We start from the raw sequence: 19743 nt of genomic DNA on the forward strand, positions 1-19743 counted from the left end.
TAGGGATTTAAGAAGATAATTTCATCTAGGCTCTTGTTTTTATTTTTTTCTTACATTTTTTTTTTAAGTGGACCTAATGATCTTATGAAGATATATACTTAAGTCTGTATGAATGTCAGTTTATGAAAATGCAAGATTTGAGTGAGGCTAATGCATTCATAGATACTTTCATATGATTCCTAAGAAACACAAAAGCCGGAGTTTCCCTTTTTGTTCTCAAAACATAATTTAGTGTTTGCAGCTGAAGTTCAGCAGAAAGAAGTGGAAATTGGTGGAATGTATTGATTTTTAATTACTCTCATTAAAAGAAATGCAAAGTGTAGATAAATAGTATGGGACGTGAACAAATTACTGGGCTTCTTAATGGATTTTGTTAATCTCAGGCTTTATTTCCAGTACAGTATTGATATGGACATTTTTTTCTTCAGTATTTTATTTTAATACTCATTTATTTTGTTTGAAGGAAAGAGGAATCTTTGATGTAGTGTTGAAAAGATGGTAAATATGACACTCTTTTTCACATAAGCATTTATTAATAATACACCATTACTACTAATAAGCAGTGATAACATGGACAAGACATTCCACTTTATTCCAATGCAAAGAAGCATCATATGCCTGGGCCCAATCCTTTAAGCACACGTGGCCTCCTTTATTTTTTTTATTGGGACATTGAGTTGGATGCCTAGTAATACAGCATGTCCTTTGGGAGTGCATACGTGCATACAATGCAGAATGCACAGAGTGGAGGCTGGTATAATTTAATTTTCAAAAAGATTTTTCTCTTCTGTTGAAGTAAATTGTAAGCTCAGCCCAGGACAAGACCATATTTATCAATAATAATCAGAGATGTCATGCTCCTTAGGGAGAGTTGAGTCATTCTTATTGTTGAATGTTTCAGCCAGCCACAACCACTCGAGTCCAGGAGTAAATTTCCATTAATTATCTGGCTTCTGTTGTTAAGGCTTTTATCACTGTTAACTATTTTATTTCCAGGTAGGAGATAAACTCTTTCTTGCATTTCTAACTGTAGGTTGCACATTCTCGTGCTATGTAATAAGTTCAATATCGTATCTTAAAATCTTGGGAGAATTCCACTGTAGAAATTGAACAGCAATTCAGAAGTTTAAGTGAAAAGCTAAACCGTCTTGCATATTGTTGTTGCATTCTGGAAAAAAAAAAACAAAAACAAAACCGACAGAAGTTTGAATGTATTTTGATAAGCTTAGTACAGTTATTTCAACAGAAATTCTGTCCAAATTGGACTTAGTGAATGAATGAAGTTTTGTTGCCTGGAGTTCAACAAGTTAAATAAGGGAAAAGCAACAAAATCTCTTGAAGTAAATGCACTTGTGTAACATATTTCTGACAAATTTTAAATGTCAGTGCCTTGTTCATCTACACGTTTAGTTGATCCTCTTGGCTTATCATTCTGTTGTTGAGGTTATTGACATGTAGATCTATTTTATTTTTTTGTTAGCCTGAAGCAGTGTCTTTTGAAGAAGATGCTTTTGGAATGTTACCCTGAACTTTTGGATATAAAATTCTTATTAAAAATTTCTCAGAGAGACTGATCTGACTTGTGGAGAGGCACAAAGCATCCCTTTGTGCCCTCGCAGTGATGTCTGCTTCTGCGAGTGTGCTGGATACATATTCACTGGGAGCAATTCTCTGCATGCAGGGGTAGGTAATGCCCCTGGGTGGGGCAGTATGGGTACAGGAACTGGAGCTGCTGCCTGACATCCTTGCCTGGACAAATATCCGATGCTGTTGATAATGCACCCACAGCAGCATGTAATTTCTGGGAGCTTTTGCCTTTCCTGTGGGTACTCCTTAAGAGACCGCCAAGTCTTGATGCCTGAGTTCCTGGAAATAACAAGGCAAGCCATCTGCATTTGATTCACCATTTGGCTTTCTGTCTGAACAACTCTAATTTACCGTACAGATGGTCTTGGGATGGAAGTGAGTACATAATAAAATTGAGAAAGTATTGAGGAGAAAAAAAAAAATAGACTGAATTTTGAAACCCACTTAGATCTCATTCTAAGGTGGTAGTAATTCTGTGCTGTTTCAGGTACTGATTTATGTCCTACAGTGCAGTTGCAGAGTTTTTTATTGTGTGCTTTAAGTATGCCATTTGAAATCTGACTGTGTTCGTACATATATCTCCAAATTTCCCAAATGTATGATGCATCTCTTGGAGTATTTACAGCATTCTTGGGAAACGTTTTGCCTAAGTATTTTTCCTGTGTGTAAATAATTTCTGTATCAGCAGATAGGCTTTGGCAGGTTCTGTAAGACTGTATCCTCTCCTTCCTACTGCCTATACAGGGCTTTTCTTCTTTGCATTAGCAATTCTAGAGCATCTTACCCCTCATTCTCTTCTCACAGCCATCCCTGTGTCTCCACCTCTTCCTCTTCACTTACATGCTGCTGCGTGTACTTGTTGATGCCTGCTTTCCTGGGCTAGACAGCATTGTGCAACTCATGGGGTGACAGTTAGCCATGTGTGCAGAAGGAATGTTTGATATTTGATCAGATAGCAGCCAGGAAGGAGCTTTTTGTTTCTAGACCCAAAAGCTTCATTAGCATGTGTACACTTGTTGGCTGTCTGGCTCTAAGTAGCATGCAAGCCCATTATAATAGTCAGAAATCTATCTTCTGGGATTCTGGCCAGCCAGTGAGGAAATGTTTGACTTGGAGGTCAGCCACCTGCTAGGGAGTTAGGCTTATTTGCCCTAAATACATCTGTGGCTTCCCTGGTACTGAGTGCCCGGGAACTATACGTTTCCTTGGCCTTGAGGCCAGCAAATGACATTGTGCTGATCCTGCTCAGCTCCTCTGTCTTCATCTCACTTCTAGCTAGAAGTTCTCTTTTCGGCAAGGTCTAGACTCAAAAGAATTGAAATAAATTGAGTGATTTGGAGACATACAGTATCTTCAGAATTTTAAATGTGTATATAGTCCAATTAACAGAGGCAGTGGAAAACACCACATATTGTGTAGCTGCAACATGTATAAATGCTTTACAACATTCTGTTGTAAAACTCTCATATGCTGCAAGTTTAAGTGGATTTGTTTTCTGATGTACAAGATGTTTTAAATTTTTTTGTCTTCCTAACTTGTTAGTCAGGGTGAAGGATAGAGTCATTATTCCAGAGCTGAAATTCCTAGTTAGACACTTCTTGTCTTGGTTACCTTTAAATATTTACAGGTCAGCTGAAAGAGGAAGCAGAGAGTGAAGACAGTCAGTGAGGTGATCCATATGATGAAAATCTTATGTAGACTCATTGCTTAGGTATGTATGGACATAGGGAGGAATGGTGGGGAAGAAGGAACTTCATGTTTAGAGTTACCTCATTTTAAGGGCCCATGTAAGTGACTGGCTTCCTTGCCAATCCATCACAACCTGACAGATATTTATTAAGAGATCACAAGTTCAGTGCAGTCAGAAGGAACTGGTCCAGGAACATGACCATTTACTTGTTAGGAGACAGCAATTTTAATGGTTTGAACTACTTTTCTTCTCTCTATCCCAGCAAAAATAGAATGTCTTTTCTGTTTCAGTACTTTTGTGTTTGCTTTTGTTAGAGCAGTGGTGGTGATGACTTGTGAGATGCTGTTGATCTCTGGGTCTGTCTTGGAGAACGTAAGATAGTTGTTTGCTTCACCTCTGCCTGCAGCCTGCTGGATTCAGAGTTCTTGGTTAACACAGGCTGCATTTCTTATGTAGCCTGGGCATGAGATTTCAAAGGCTGTAGCTACATGAAGTAATGAACCACTGTGTTAGTTTTGCGTGAACAAATGGGTTTCTCTGGGATGTTGCAATGCAGTGAGCTCATGAGAGCTGTGTTTTCTTTTCAGGAGCTTTTGTGTTTGAAATGACCATGCTGTTTCCATCTTTTTTTTCTAGGGATTTGTATGCTGGTTTTTATCATGCAGTGTTTCCTAAAATTCAAGTTTAGGTCTGCTGGTGTGTTTGTGGTTAAGCTGGCAGGTTGCTGAGCACCACACAGGTGTTTGCTAATTCCTCTCCACAGTGGGATGGAGGAGAGAATTGAAGAATGATAGAAGTGTAAAAATAACTACTACTCATAGGTTGGCGTAAAGATAATAAGAAAAAAAGGCGTGGGTGGGGGGAGGAAGGAAGGAAAAGAAAGAATAAGAGCCAACAAACAAGTGATGCACAGTGCAATTGCTCACCATCAGCCAATGGATGTGCGGATACTCCCTGAGCAAAAGCAGCTCCTAGCACCTTGGCCAGCTCTGCCAGTTTTGTTTCTGGCTTTGTCACCGTAAGGTATGGGATGCCCTTTCAGTCAGTTTGGGTCAGTGTCCTGGTTGTGTCCCCTTCCAGCTCTTTGTGCTCCCTCAGCCTCCTCACTGGCAGGACAGCGTGATATAAAGCAAAGTCCTTCACTTAGTGCGGACTGAAACGCTGGTGCATTAGCAACACTATTCTCACCCTAAATCCAAAGCAGGGCACCATACCAGCTGCTAGGAAGAAAGTTAACTCTGTCCCAGTTAACAATAGGTAAGCCACTAGGGTCATTTAGGAAATAATAAGCTTCGTCTTTTATACCACATTTTTAAAGAGAAATATATTGTTTAATTTAAATTTGATATTTGTAACTCCTAGATTTTTTTTTTTTGCTTGTGTGTAACTGGTGTCATTTTTTAGAAGGATTTACTCTAGTTTCACAAGTTAATAAAAATTGTATCACTTTTTATAAAAAGCAAAAACTCAGTTTACTCTCAAATTTCTCAATTGTGACCCAGCACTTCATTGATAACATGACCCTCAGCTTCAGCTGGGAAAAGATATTTCAGTATTAGTGACACCTGGAAGGAACTGAAAAATATAAAATTAAGTAAAAGCAATCAGAGGTGTGAATTTTGTAGATCTTTATATTCTTAGAAACTTAAATCAATGGTATTTCTTTCAAGTGATGTATGAATATACGAGTCATTATTTTTTTGTTTTGTAAGATGATAGCTATTGTGTAGATGTGATCAAAGCTTTGATGGTGTAGATACTCATAGTTGATATTTAATGACTTTCAGAGATGATATTTAAAGATATTTTGTAGCAGTTCTGCGGCTTAAAAAAGATAATTTTGATAATTAGATGTATTGAATTGAATGAAAGTCCATTTGTCTGGTTCATGAAATAACCATAATCACTTATTTTGTAATTCTTTCCGGCACTCTCCTTCCGTCTCCCGATCCCTGGAGGCATGTTTTCTTTTCATCTTGTTGCGCCGTAGTCCTTTTGCTGAACTCAAGCAGAATTCTGTCCTTCCATGCAGTGGTAATGTATTTCATCATGATGAAATGGAATAAAGGAGTGACTTCCAGAGGTTTTGCTGCACTAAGCAGATGCTGTATTTGTGACAATATACAATCACTAGCAAAGTATGTGTGTTATTTTATTACTAATCCATCATAGTGCTTTTCTATTTAGGCATAAGAATTTGGCAAGGAGTTACAAAACTGAGTGGGAAGTTCATTAAAGTCTTCAGATTTCCCCCTTTTCTTCAATAAAGATTTTTCCCTTTTCTTTCAATAAAGTCTTCAGATACTCCCTTTTTCGAGAAGCTCTGTCTGTGATCAGACAGAACTGAAATTACCCTGACTTTGTGCTTTTCATCCTTTCTACTGCTTTTCTACATTGATGTGAGCTAGATCTTTTTTATGCGCTTTCTGCAGCATTAGACTTTACATACTTTTTCTGGATTTCTTTAGTTCAATGTTGGGCCAAATGGGCCAGTGGCCCTACGACATAAAGAACTGGCTAATAATTGTGAGGTGCAGCCCTCCCACTTTTGGAGGAATGGGTCAAATGACTATCTTGTCCTTCGTAAGTAATTTAAGAGATGTAGATGTGTTTACTGGCAAGTGAGGATTGTGTGCTTTTAAGTGTCTTCTGGAAGCAGATGAACATTTAATTATGGGGATTGAAAAATGTAATTGATTTTCTAAGAGTGATACTTAGCATTGTTTGGGGTGGTTTTTTATGCCTTCCAGTTTCTTCTGTAGTGTGATTTTTCTGGTACTTTCCCAAAAGTTGTAACATCCTGTTCATACTGATTCTTTACGTATGATTATAGAATGCCCAGAATGAATTTAAAGATACTTGGAAGCTTTTTTTCTTAAGTTCATAGTCATGTTATTTTGCTAAGCTATAATGTATACACATCTAAAAGATTCAAGGAAGTGAGGGGAAAAGAATGCAGGCACAGACTAATAGACTATTCCTTTCTCTTGATGAGTACTTCATTAAATTATTTATTCCTACTGTATGACTGGGGAGGAAGGAACATGGAAGATTTTGCAAATGAGTGTCATTCCACAGAGCTGATAAAGTACAGTGGATCTGGTGGTCTGGTCTGAAATAGCTGCTTTCTTTTAGTCTGAAAGAAAAGGCGGTGAATTACACTAAAAAAAATATCAAAAACCAAACAAAAAATGAAACCCTGTGCTCTGTATTGTTTGTTTGGTTTTTTTAATAAATGTATTTAATGAATGTCTTACAGTTCAGTTATAATTATATTGTGGTTGTGCAGTATAATGGCTGCTTTCTGCCAATTTTCAGCATATGCATAGAAACTGTTCATTTAAAGCTGTTACCTCGTTCTGGGTTCTTGCATGGAGTCATCTGCCGTGAGTTATTGCTGACCTCATCACATTTTTACTTTATTTTTCCATTGATGGCTGGGATGAGCGCTTTGACCAGGCTAGTCTTACTTTTCTTTGGGTGGTTCACAATGCCGAATTATGGCTTTCATCAGTTTATCTAAAATCTTGTACAAACAAATGATTCGTAGAATGATGCTAAGTGCCCAAGTGTGCTCATTTAGAAGGGTTGTGAACCTCTGGTTTCAAGTCAGGTGAAAAACAGGTAACTCCAGGCAAATTGGTTGTGATTTCTGACTAAATATGATTGACAGACACTTTTTCTGTGGCTTTTCTCTTCCAGCAAATGTCATACTCTGATAATGCAGTGTAAACTAAGTGAATTTTTTATATGCATCTAATGCAATGATTGCAAATATTTTTTTTGTTTTCATAAATTATCAAGTTTCAGGTCAGTAAAACAATTAACTTTTTCTCCTTAGTTTGCAGTCATTAAATTACAGGGGTGAGGCATGTTTGGGAAAATATGGATATTTTCAAAAGACTATGAAGTGAATTTTTTTTTTGTCAGTGACCAGAAGAATGAATTACACAGGAACACTGCATTTATCATTGCTTGCAGCTTTTGATGAAATAGCTCATAGAAATAATGCTTTTATCATTACCCATCAGGAATCTTTTATAGTTAATAGGTGAAAGTTTTTTTTCTTTTTACCCGCAGAAGGAACATCTTTAACTTAGACTTTGAGCCATATATATTGGTTGCAAAATAGAGTTCCCTGGTTTGCTGATTGACGTTAATGCTTCATTAATAACTATAAGTATTTCAGTATTTATCAACCTCTCAGTGCACTATGTCTTTGATTACCGCCTCTACTTCATACATCAGTTGGCAGCTGATATCAGTTATTGCATCCTTGGCTTTGAAACCCTTTATTTAAGTGTGAAGAACAAAATATTTTCAATGACAGGCAAATAATTGTAAAATCAAATTACTAAATTACTTTCTCAGATTTGCATTTCCTTTTTCATCCAACAGGTTATGTTGTTTCATTTTAGAGAATACTGCCATATCTATTTGTTTATTTATCCTTTCCTCTGCAGGCTCTGGGGTACCATAACTTTGGGGTTTTGTTTTAAAATAACTTAAGCTTGTTTTGTGTTGACCGTAATTGCTGCTTATATAGGGACCAGAAGACAGGAATAGCTTTTCAAAAGGAAAAGTAAATAAGAAAAGTAAATTAAAACATGAGACATGTTTCCAGCTTCAAAGCCTTCAGTTGTATAGGATTTGTATGGTTTTCTGTAGCGACGGAAGTTTTATGTGAAACCCATCTGGCAGGTATATAACAGTAAGCTTCAGTGTCAATCTGTCCAACACTGAAAAGTCAGGTTAAATAGAAAGTCAAGTGGGAAAGGGGGTTGAGGGAAGACGAATCCTTCGGAAAATTCAAGCTCTGGAATCTTGGTCTCTCTTCTGTGGTTTCCCGTCATGGTATTAAGCCATCTAGCTTGTTTTTTTCATTCCTTCTCATGCTGTCCCATTCACTGGGATGTATACAGTGAACTTTGCCAATGTGTTTGACAGCCTAAAGATCTTCTGTAGCATCACAGCACTGCATTCTAGGCTGTTTAATTGCATAATTGACATTGAACCCTCATCTCAATTTTACTTATGCTTAATTGCTTCAGAAGGTTTTAAACAGATGTCATGAGTAAATATTTTTTTCTGATTCTAACAAAAGTTCAGTAATATACTGGAGGTGTTAAATTCTTTTTTAATAAGAATGTATTTCCATACATTTCTGCTATGATGTGCGTTGATGCGGTTATCCTTTTTCAGATTGTTTGCATAAAGCTGTATAAGCATTGGTTAGAACAGATCTGTGAATTTTGCCTCAGTATCATTTCAATCCAAGCCAGGTTTTACCGATCACCTCCAGCCTGTATTGATTTTTCAGAACAGCAGCTGAGGCTCTAGAAAATTAGACAGGCACAAAAAGTAGACTCAGATTACACTAATGAGCCCATTAAGGGAGGGACAGGGAGCCTGTCTGGCCAGAATGAAGAACTGAAACGTCTGGTTATACTGCTTGCTGTATTTCTTTTGCAGTCTACAGCCAGTTTTTACCACTTATACTGGGGGGGGGGGGGGGGGGTAGGGGGGAATTTGGTGAGAGGAAGACAAAGAAGTCATGCTTTCTCTTGCACACCCCGTTGTCTTGCCTAAAAAAAAACAAAAAACAAACAAAAAAAAACAGCTTATTCTTTCCCTCTGTTTAAGAGAGAAAACCTGAAGTGGTTTGTGTTTGTTGGCCTTAAAGCTTCTAACATGGCAAAGTGTGCAAAGCTCAGACAAGTTTCACAAAGCACACTTTCTTTCTGCAATCTTTTATCTACGTCAGTTCACTTCTGCTATCTCTGACCCTTTTACAGAACATCTCATTTTAGCACCTGGAAAATCCAAGTGCAGCAGAATTGATTTTAAAATAGTCTTTAAAACACCAAGTAAAAATTCCATCACCCTTATTGCACTGTAACAAGAAACAGCAAATAAACTTCATGATTGCTTTATAGTTTCAGTAGTTTTGAATAAGTAGAAAATTGTATTTTGTAATATAGGTAGGAAAATTTGCTTTGCTCCTGTAGTTTAAAGGAAACAAATATGTTTTGAGACTTCTGGTGAATTAAAAAATAGTATCTATGTGTCTATGTAAATTTAAAGAATAGGATGAAATTGTTCATGTTCATTTTCACGTAGTTGGTAATAACTCGCAGAGATACTTTCTGCATTGCTGAAACCCTCATGGGGACGTTGATGCAGTAATTCCTTGGGATCTCAACACACTGATTTTAATCTTGTAGTAGTAAGGCATTTGAGATCATTTTATTTTTAATTTGGTTTAAATCAGGAAAGTTTCTGGAATTGTGATACTGAAAGTTTGATCCACATAATGGTCTAAAGTCTAATGTATAGGAAGTGCTATGCCTTTGTGCTCTAGCATGGATCACTCAGAGGTGTCTCTGCACTGTTTGAGCATTGTGTACAAGGTTTTGTTCATTTCTTTGGAGTATTCTGATATGTGTAGAATACTGCATTTGGATTACTATTGCTTTGTTTGCAAGACTTAAGCTAATGAAAAATCTCACATGTGGATACGTGTACTTTCTCTGCTGTGTGTAGTGCTTATGTACTCTGAAATGTGTGCATGTAATTTATTTATTACCATCTGAACAAAAAATTGTGTAGTTGTTCTCATCTGCTTTTGAGGCAGTCTTAAATAGAAAGTATGTCAAAGTATCCTTTGACAGGGTGTGTTTAGTGGATCAGCAATGGGTCCACTCTGGAAAATCCAGCTCCTAGCTTTAAAAACTTGAAAGAAACTTTACCTTCTGTTTTTCCTCCCAGCCGTAAATGCTTTAACTTGCAGTTCGATGTGGGGGTTCCCCCAGGCAATGAACAGAAGGCTCAGCCTTCAAAAATTCTCCCAAATAGCACCTTTAATGGAATATATAATTCATTTGTGGCATTTTACTTCTATTCAACGTTTGCCCCTTCTTATATAATGTGTTTTTATCAAATGATTGGTACGAACAACCAGCAGCAAGTTTAGATTGTCTTCCAGGGTCACAGGCAGGGTTCTGTAGATGTTTGCACCAGGATAGTAGATTTTAGCATGTGTCTTTTATAAACAAATGCAAGAAAAGCCATCTTGTGTAATCAGCTCTGTGGACCCCAATAACCTAGCACTGATTAATAGAAAAAGATTTGGTTATAAAAAGACAAAGCCATTAACATACTTTTTTATTAAGGAAACAAATAACAGTAAAATAGGCTTTGTTTATCATAATAGTGTTGCCATAAATTAGTTAACCCAATATATAATAAATATTAACTCAAAATGCCCTTTTGTTTCAAGAGTCAGTGCAGATAGTTAAGTTCACTTGCTTTCATTCTTTGCAGCATGTTTGCACTGTGGCCTAACTTATTCTAAATCTACCTTTTGCTGAGTTCTTCTCTCTCAGGGTAGATTCTTTTAGAAGTTCAAGTAATTTAAATTCTCAGGTACAGCGTATGTTCGTTTAGAAAGACAGTTAATTGCTTGCTTGTTTGCATATTGATATGAAGTTCCAAGTGCTGAAGGCAAAAAAAATCTGGTTTTGTATTTCTGAAGGAAAGCAAAATGTGAGTAATTTTGAGAAAGGCCTATTTTAGTAGACATCATATCCTTTAGTGGAAAGCCATACATGATGGTAAGATTTGATTTTTTTGTGTATCACTGCTTTTTGCTACAAGACCAGAAAATTGATAACTGTATAAATGTATAGAATTTTCTATATGCCAGAAGAATTGTGCATTCCTTTTCTCAAAGCTTTATAAAACAATACAGTTGTAATTGTTTATTGATACAACTCACTAGAATCAAAGCTCTTAAGTGGAGATCTCAGAACTTCCCTGGTTTTATTAGCAATTTACTGAAAGGCTGACCAATGCCAAAATGTTTCTGATGTTCAGCTTCTTTCCAGACAGTTTTGGGGAGAGCCTCTGACTTACTGCCTTTATTCACAGCCCTGAATTTTGGGAGATTTCATTTCAGTTTTTGTCCTGTAAAGCGGTCCTAGACATAGGACTAGTAGAGTAGCTCTGTTTTTTCTTTGGTTTTCTTTTTATAAAATAAAAGTGAGAAAACATCTGACAACACTACAGTTTGCACAGAGATTTAATGTCTTGGATTTTGTACTCAACATGAATGTACTAAATGTGGCATGGCTGCAGTTAGGCAAGACTTCTAGCAAGAGAATATAAACGGTAAGCTCAATAGTATGAATCTTGTCTCAGTGTCCACTTTATTTTGCAGAAATGTTTGCATTTTATACATGCAAAAAACATCTTTATTGGACACATCCTTCTCCAGGCCCCTCGCGTAAGATGTTAAAAAATCCTATCCTTGTGTTACGCACAACTGTAATGGGGAGCAAATTCTCTTCTTGTAAATGGTGTCTTTCTTCTATTAATTCAGCAAAGTAACGGTACTTACTCTTTCCGACTATGTAACTTCTAAGTATCACTTATATATACATGTTTGCTCATAGTACCAAAGAGCATTTAGGCGACTGTAACCATTTTAAACATAACTGAGGTGGTGATTTTTTGTTTTGTTTTGTTGTGTGTTTTTTTTTAATCTTTCAAATATTTATGGAAGTGGTGAGTGGCTTTTGATAAAACTAATTTAACATTAGTCACGTAACATAATGTGGTATACCATAATGCTTATTCTGTTGTGCTAGAAAGCAGAGTGGCTGAGCACCTTCCAATAAATGGTCCATTATGCAAGGAGCACCTGCATAATCAGGTTTTGCTATTATGTTAAAAGCTTCAATTCTCATATATGCTAAATAAAATAAGAATTCCCGCTTCAAGAACTTGCACTATGAGTGTTCAGTTGGTTGTAAAGTAGCATTAGACAGATAGGAAATGAGTGTGTGAACTTGAAGAAAACATTTTCCAGTGTTCAGTAGAGTAGTTTCTGGATTCCTTTGTACATATATGTGAATAAATGCTCTCATTCTGTGGACCTGAGTCCTACTAAGGACCACACAGATTTTTAGATATCTCTTTTGAGAAGAAAAATAGTAAAACTCATGTTTTACTTACTGCTTTGTCTCTCTTATGAAATGATTCTAGGCAATCTTCTAACTCTTCAAGCAGGATGTTTCATTGACATCACTTGCTTTGCAAGAAAGACTACTTTTTCAACTTTTATATACTGATGGATTGCATAACTCACGAGTACCAGACCAATGGGAGACAGAACAGCGTGATACAGAGTTCTGTGAGCACAAGAGCAGGTGGTGATGTAATGACTGTGACCTATAAGGATTTTGTAAATGTCTGGACTTCTTACAGGCAGAACATATGAAAGCAGTTTGCCTATTTTGGTAATTCTTCACATTTCATTTTCAGGCTTTGTGCTTTTCTTTTCTTTTTCTGACAGCATTCATTTAGTGAAGGTGCAAAAGGATGCAGAGAGCTTCTGAAAATTTAATCTAGAAGTACTGTACTTCCTAATTTTCTGAATGCATTGTTTATTGACTTCTTGGAATCACTCTTGGCACATCTGATGCAAGAGAAATTTAACTATGAGAAGCAGCTTGCAGTGCTGTCACTGCCATTTGTCTTCTGCTCATTTGCTGACCATGAACCTTTTGGGCACTTGTTCTGCAAGTTAGACCAGAGTAAGTAGTTTTGAAAACCTCCCTTTTTTATTGGAGGTTTTCTGTTTTAAACATGTTTTTATTCCTTTAAATTTGAATGCCTAAAAAAACCCACATTTCCTTTTAAACATCCTGCTAAATCAGCCTTTTTCATCTGAAATTTTCCTGTACAAGAATAAAAGTTATTTTTCACTGTTCTAAGGAACATCTGTTGGTGCAAAGACTTGTGGGATTTAAATTATTTCTGGATTAAATAAATTTTAGGTTATAATTGGGCGATTCTGGCAGTTGTATTCTGAAGAGACCTTATAGCTATTTAGAATCTGAGTAGCGTGTTCAGTTTGTAACTCAGAACAATTATTGAATAAGAAGTGCTCAGTGTGAAGAACGTAAATGAATCCTGCATAGTGGTTAACTCTCCTTCCTACTCTCTTTCAGCCGATGAACACAGGAAACTAAACACTGAGCAAGCACCATGATTATTTGAAAATAAATAGTGAGGGGTATTGCTTCATAGCTCCATCTCCAAGCAGCTACTCTGTAATTAAAAAAGTATCCATGGAGGTATTGAATTTATCTATTTATCTTTAAAGCATCAAGACAAGGAGTTACATGCATATTCATTTACATCCACAGATAGAAGTTGTATTTAAAAGCTTTGACGGTTGTCTGTACTGAGAATTTAAACAGAAAATTGATTAAAAATGATAAAGTTTGTAATGTAAATATCTTCATGTCTTTCTTCTCATAAAAGAGAAGTCTTTTGGGGCAAGGGTCACTTAGCACCTGAGTGATTTCCAATGCGAAGCACTGATAAAGTCTCATTATACCAGTGTATGGACTGGTATAGTGATAATTCATAAGTACAACAGCAAGCTGAAGAGAACTGAGGATAAAATGAACAAAACCTGGTAATTAAACTTTGTGAGATAGAACACCAGGATTTGCAAAAGCGGATCTGTCTTACAAAGTAGCACAGACACAAAAGCTGTAAAAAAATGTCTATTTCAGAAAAAGCATTACAGCAGTCATGCATGTGAGTAAGAATACCATTGTAGTTGTTAGAATGAAAACTGTGCATGCCATGTTTCTGACAGAGCAAGTAATGTTTTTCCGTTGTTTTCTTTATATTGCTATCAGTAAACACCTTCACACTTCTGCATTTGCTGTCCATTGGCTCTGTTGAAGATTTACTGTTTGATACATCAGTGACTGGAATTCTTGTCTGTGAGGACTCAGTTTCCTGTATCTGTGCTTGAATGCTTTCAGAAATTAAGGAAAGAGGCCAATCAGCTTCCCTAAAAAGTTGCAGATTCTAAAAACAGAGATTAACATTCTTTGCCATTTCAGCGTTTAGCTTTTTTCACTCTTGCAATATTAATATTTTTTCAGACATTTTCTAATTGTTACTGTAAACTTACACACCGAATCAGGGATTCTTGAATTGAAAACAGTTACATTGGAATAATTTTGGGAAAAATACAGGACGTGTAAGGGTGAGTTGCATGTAAGAAATTGAATTGCTAGAACTTCCCAGAAGTCAGTCTGTCTTCAGAACGTGTTTGTTTACAGAGTCTTTGAGATTAATCTCATGAACATACTACAGGGAAAGAAACAAGATGTAAATGAAGGTCATGGGAAATGGTTTTGTTTAATTTGTCTAAGTTAGTCTTATTGCAGTGTCACAGTAATCAGCTAGAAGAATAAGGGATGAAATGTGCAGAAGGTTTAACTTATGCAGGCTGAGAACCATTAATAATTCAGAAATGTTTCAGTTCTTGATGCTTAGGATCATAAATGGATGAATAGTGTATGTACTGTTAGTGTCTGCACAGGAAATTCTTTGAGAAGGAAGGATACAAGATTTTTAATTGCTGATTAGAGCTGGTGCTTTCTAGATTAAACCGTTTCCTAATAAATTTCTGGGTTTGTATTATAGCCAGATTCTTGTTTTGCTGACTGAGAGCAATACTGAAGATTTAAAATAGATTTAAAAACAGTTTCCTTTCTTAGCAACTGTAATCTGTCCCAAGTCTGCATTATGGTGTACAAAAATATAGTAGTTAATAATGTAAGTTACAATTTACAGTTGGTCAAGCTGAAAAAAAACCCACAATCTTTCATATACACAGATGCACAAAACAAAGAGCATAAGAAAGAGCATGTATGTAGGTTTGCTCATGACTTTGATCATTTACCAAATTGAATTTCAGTGTACGTCATCACCAGACTATGAGGTAGCAGCTTCTTATTTTCAATTAATTTTTTTCCCATAATTTACTTATCAGATTTACAAGGTTGTTGAGGCTTAGTAATTTAGCCAGGCTTCTTTAGTATGCTGTTTTTTTGTTTTTTTTTTTAATTTAAGTAACACTGTTACATGTATCATAGTAATAAAAAGTAAGATTCAGAGAACACTGGAAATAATACTGTAAAAATCCGTTGTTGTTCTATGGAATACAGAGCAGTATGAGCAGATGTGTTGTTTTGAACTCTGGGGAAAAAAAATGAAGATACTTATCCTTTGTCTGTATGGGAAATGTATTTCCTTGATTCTGAGGTTTAGATGCTGTATGGTTTGCATATAAGTTTGCAAGTTATCTTTGTAGATGTTAAACATTTTTTAGATGCCTACTGAAAATACAAACAATCTATTCATGCTTCTCCTTTTTTAGTCCAGTAGGTTTGGACTCAAAATTTCAAACTTCAGCATGTGAAATAATATAGGACTAGGCTTAAATACAACTTGATGAGGAATGTATTACAGGAGAAAACAGAATAATAAGTGTAGGTACTGTCTCTAAAATAACATAAATGTAAACATGATGCTTTTTTAATTAATTTTTCTTATTCAACCATATTCCATAAGAAATATGTTGTTACCGTTCATATAGTGGTGTTACTGGATAGCTCCTCAACTGGAGACATTTCTTCTAGTGCTGTGACTCCAGACAGGCAGTAATATGCAGCAGTTGTCTTTAATCCTTTATTTGTAGTATGCATTTTCTATCCTGTGTGTTAAGAGGTTTACATGCACAATAGAGCCATGCTGTATTAGAAGCATATTTATTAATGGTAAGTTGAAAAACACATTTTTTTTTTTTCCACTGGTGGCTTTTTATTTTCTTTCCTTTGCAGAGAGTGGAGGTTTGTGTAGGTGAAGGCTGGTTTTCTTTTTTTTCTTCTTTTTTTCTTTTTTTTTTTTTTCCCCCAGAACTCAGATTCTTTCTTCTTTTTCTGATTTCATTTGTTACCTCTTTGTGGGTAGAGTAGTACAGTAGCCATCAAAGTTGCAGAAAAAATAAGAGAACATTTAAGTCATGAAATCAATCCATGATCAAGTCATGATGAGGAAAAAGGGCCACTGAGCAGTAACTCCAGATGTGTTTAAACAAGGGTGAGGGTGTTTTTTCCAAGCCTGGGTTGTGATTAGGCTGATAGGACAAATCACTATATAATAGAAAAGTTTGCTGTCATATGTTGGAAAATACCCTTCCTTATGTTAAAACTGAGATGTTCTTCAGTATTTGACTTTGGTGTCACTAGAGAGAAATGCTGAAGTTTGTGTTAACCATGAAGATACTGCTTAAGCATTGCTGAATGAACCACTGGAATATCAGCATGCAAGAATCACAGAATGGCCTGGGTTGAAAAGGACCACAATGATCCTCTAGTTTCAGCCTCCCTGCCATGGGCATGGTCGCCAACTACTCGACCAGGCTGCCCAGAGCCACATCCAGCCTTCCTTCCGGAAGGAAGATTGGTTTTCATTCTGATAACGTCAGTAACAAATCAGAAAAACTGCCGTAAGGCTATACTGATATTTGATAAAACAAGCAGTCTTGAACTTTTAGTTTTACATATTATAGGCTTCTAAAGAGTAAATTTAGCCTAAATACATAGACAAATATACGTTAGTGACATTTTTCCTGTAAAAGTTCAATAAAAAGTAGTTGCTGTGATCATACTCGACCTTCTGAGCCTGCATTTAGAAAGTTCAATAGAAAGATATTTTTTAAAGTTTGTTATAAGAATATCCCCAAATAGCTGACTGGATGTTAGGGTAGATAACCTGTTTTACTCTGCAAGTTTCTCTCCTTTCTTCTTAAAATATTTTTTTCTACCTGTTTTTTCTACCTGCTTTTGAAGAGAATCATCATAACGTAAAGTTGTGTAAATATTTCTTAGTCTACCAAGTATGCCCCTTCATTTGGCAGGCATGGTAGACTGGTGCATATACAGTATTAACTGTAGTTTTCATCTCTCAATGTAGAGAAAGTAAATGGTATATCATTGTAGTTCTCGGGATCTATTACAACATGTGTAGTATTAATTAATATAGGAAGTTCCATATAGGAAGTTTTATTTCAATAAATAACAGAGGTGTAAACTAAAAAAAAAAAAAAAAAAAAAAAAACCTAAATGTATCATATAACAGTAGCATTACTTTTAGTTCTTAGGTAAAAATGGAGATTAAGGAGAACAGTCCTGGTATCCCTCCTGTGAGAGCGATCTTGCCTTTTTCACTGGTGCATAGGTGGATGTTCCCTGCGTATTTGAAGCCACAGACATCATCCAGCTTCTGAAGAAAAATTCCATTTGAGATACAGCTAGTTTCAATTGAAATACTGCAGGGCAGGTCTTCAGTAGTGTGTGTGGTAGGGATTTGGGAAGGTTTCACTAGGGGAGGTCAAACAACAATCAGAGACCTTCTGTTTGAGAATGGTGAATGTTTTTAAGTTAGTATTGAGTAACTTCTCCATTTTGGAATAAATATGGGAAGATGTAGCATTCCTGGACCACCAACTCCAAAAGGAGCTGCTGCCCTGTTCCTGAAATGCTGCACGCTGACCTGAAAAAGGACTGATTCCTACAAGTTTGTCAGGAAATTTCTCATCTCCTTATTTGTCTGTGCAAAGACACTTTTTTGTTTTGTTTTGGTGACACTAGAGAGTATTTGCTAAGGATGCAGAAGCTGTTGTAGCTGCTCTGAAAAAGGAGGGGTCTGGGTATGTGCATACCCGTGACTGGCAAGTTTTCCAGAAAAGATGGCTGGCATAACGTTAGGCTGTAGTGGCTGTGAGGATTTACTCTGTGCCAGAAAATCATCAAAAACTAGAATTTCTCATCAACTATGTTGAGTGTGACTTAAAAGTTGGTGTATGACAATTTTGGTGGTAGAAGCCCAGAACAAATAGAGTATTTATCCTAGACCAGCTTCAGGATATGCCTCACAGCACCCTGACTGATATCTGGAACATTCTGCAGCACTGCCCGCTGCTGTGAGGAGAGGCCGGCCTGCCCTGTGTGAGGACAGTTGGTTCCCGCTGCCTCATGGCAGGGCACAGCTGGGCTTCTAGTTGTTCTGTCTTGTGTGATTCAGTTGCCTGGAAAATTTCTGAACTGCAAAATGGTTCCTCGCTGGTTTTTGGTGTCTCTCAGAATCCTTATGACTCTTGATGATAGCTTTCTTTGTGCTAATTCTGGACGCAGTGGAAGCAGTTCTCATTTCTGGGCTGGCAAAATGTTTCCCTCATCTTCAGCCCCTGGTGGCACCTCTGGAAAACCCATTCAAGGAGTGGCCGAATGCTGCATGGCCATGTAAGAATGAGGAAAAAAGTGCAGGATACAGCCCTGCAAGCTTCACTTGCAGCCTATGGGACAACCCATGGTGGAGCAGATATTTTCCCACAGTCCATGGAGTATCGTGCTAGAACAGAGGTGCACGCAGGAGCAGGTGGATGTCCCCCATAGGATCTACAGTGTGTGCAGAGCCTGCTGTTGTGAGCTTACCCAACCCTTATTTCCCCACCAATTTTTTTCTCTGCCTCATCAAAAGGGAGCAGCTGGCTGATCACCTGGTAGCCAGCAAAGGTCAACCCACTGCAATTTCTTAATTTTATTGAAGTGTTGACAAAAACTACAGCAGTGATGAAGGTCACCAAGGGGGACTTGATTCCATTTTGTTTCTGTTTAGAAAATCAGTTCATCCTGAAGTAATTGCACCCATGGGTATTAATGTGCTCACTGTAGAAAATAGGAAGCTAGAAAAAAATAATCTATTGAAAATGTAGTGTTTGTTGGAAATTAATAAGAATATTATTTTAGGGTGTTTTGAAAATCCGTCTAGCCTAAGAGAGAGCAGCACTGTGACTTTCTATAGTCTACTTTTTTTTTTTTTTTTTTTGTCTAAACCTAGAACACTTCATCCCTTAGTACTTTCTTAATTAAGGAGCATAGCACTACTGAAGTTAACGTTGAAAATCAAGAACATGCAAGTCAGGAAACCTATGGAGGGAAGAACTAAACCTCAACCCAATTGCTTTCTATTTGTGCACATGGCTTTAAATATAGTATAAATTTATGAACATCTGTCTAATAAAGTAGCATAAACAGTAGTTTAGCAGGCATGATGTAAGCCACCAGATGGAGTAGTGTTTCCATGAGAAATTCAGAGTATAGAGAGGGCGTTTTGTTTTTTCATAATATAAATTGCAAGTGCAATTACAGAGATACTAGCCAAGCTTTTTTATAAATCTGTATGTTGGAACTCATAACAGTTCTTTTCAGTGCTGCGTGTTAAAGAACGTGTTTCTTAGCTTTTCATAATGAGGTGTGGTTTAGCTTTCATGTTGAGGCTAGGGAAAGTGAGAATATTTTTCTCCTTTTTTTAAATATTTGTGTTAACCTGAGAAGACAAATAAATTGCATGCAAATGTGATGATTTCTTCTCCTTTCATACGTTTCTTTATATCCTAAACTTCATCTATTTGCCATATTGTTCCTTTACAAAAGCTAAGGTAGCTAATTTCCTTGTACAGTGCTTGTAAGAGATTATTCTTTTATGTGCTTTAGGAATAGAACAGAGGCAGGTTACGGTTATGCCTGAAA

The 19743-nt window shown here is 36.7% G+C and overlaps 1 protein-coding gene and 1 long non-coding RNA gene across 8 annotated transcripts in view; one reads left to right on the forward strand and one right to left on the reverse strand.

Annotated features, from left to right (window-relative positions):
• Positions 1-19743, forward strand: part of SCN9A (sodium voltage-gated channel alpha subunit 9) — a 68826-nt gene that overhangs the window by 11076 nt on the left and 38007 nt on the right. The window lies entirely within an intron of this gene.
• Positions 383-19743, reverse strand: part of LOC121111332 — an 83810-nt gene continuing 64449 nt past the window's right edge. Inside the window, exon 4 of the long non-coding RNA XR_005861706.2 lies at positions 383-1168. This is a non-coding gene — a long non-coding RNA (uncharacterized LOC121111332). The remainder of the gene's footprint in view (positions 1169-19743) is intronic.

The sequence above is a fragment of the Gallus gallus genome, chromosome 7 (assembly GCF_016699485.2).
Source record: "Gallus gallus isolate bGalGal1 chromosome 7, bGalGal1.mat.broiler.GRCg7b, whole genome shotgun sequence".
Classification (NCBI taxonomy): domain Eukaryota; kingdom Metazoa; phylum Chordata; class Aves; order Galliformes; family Phasianidae; genus Gallus; species Gallus gallus.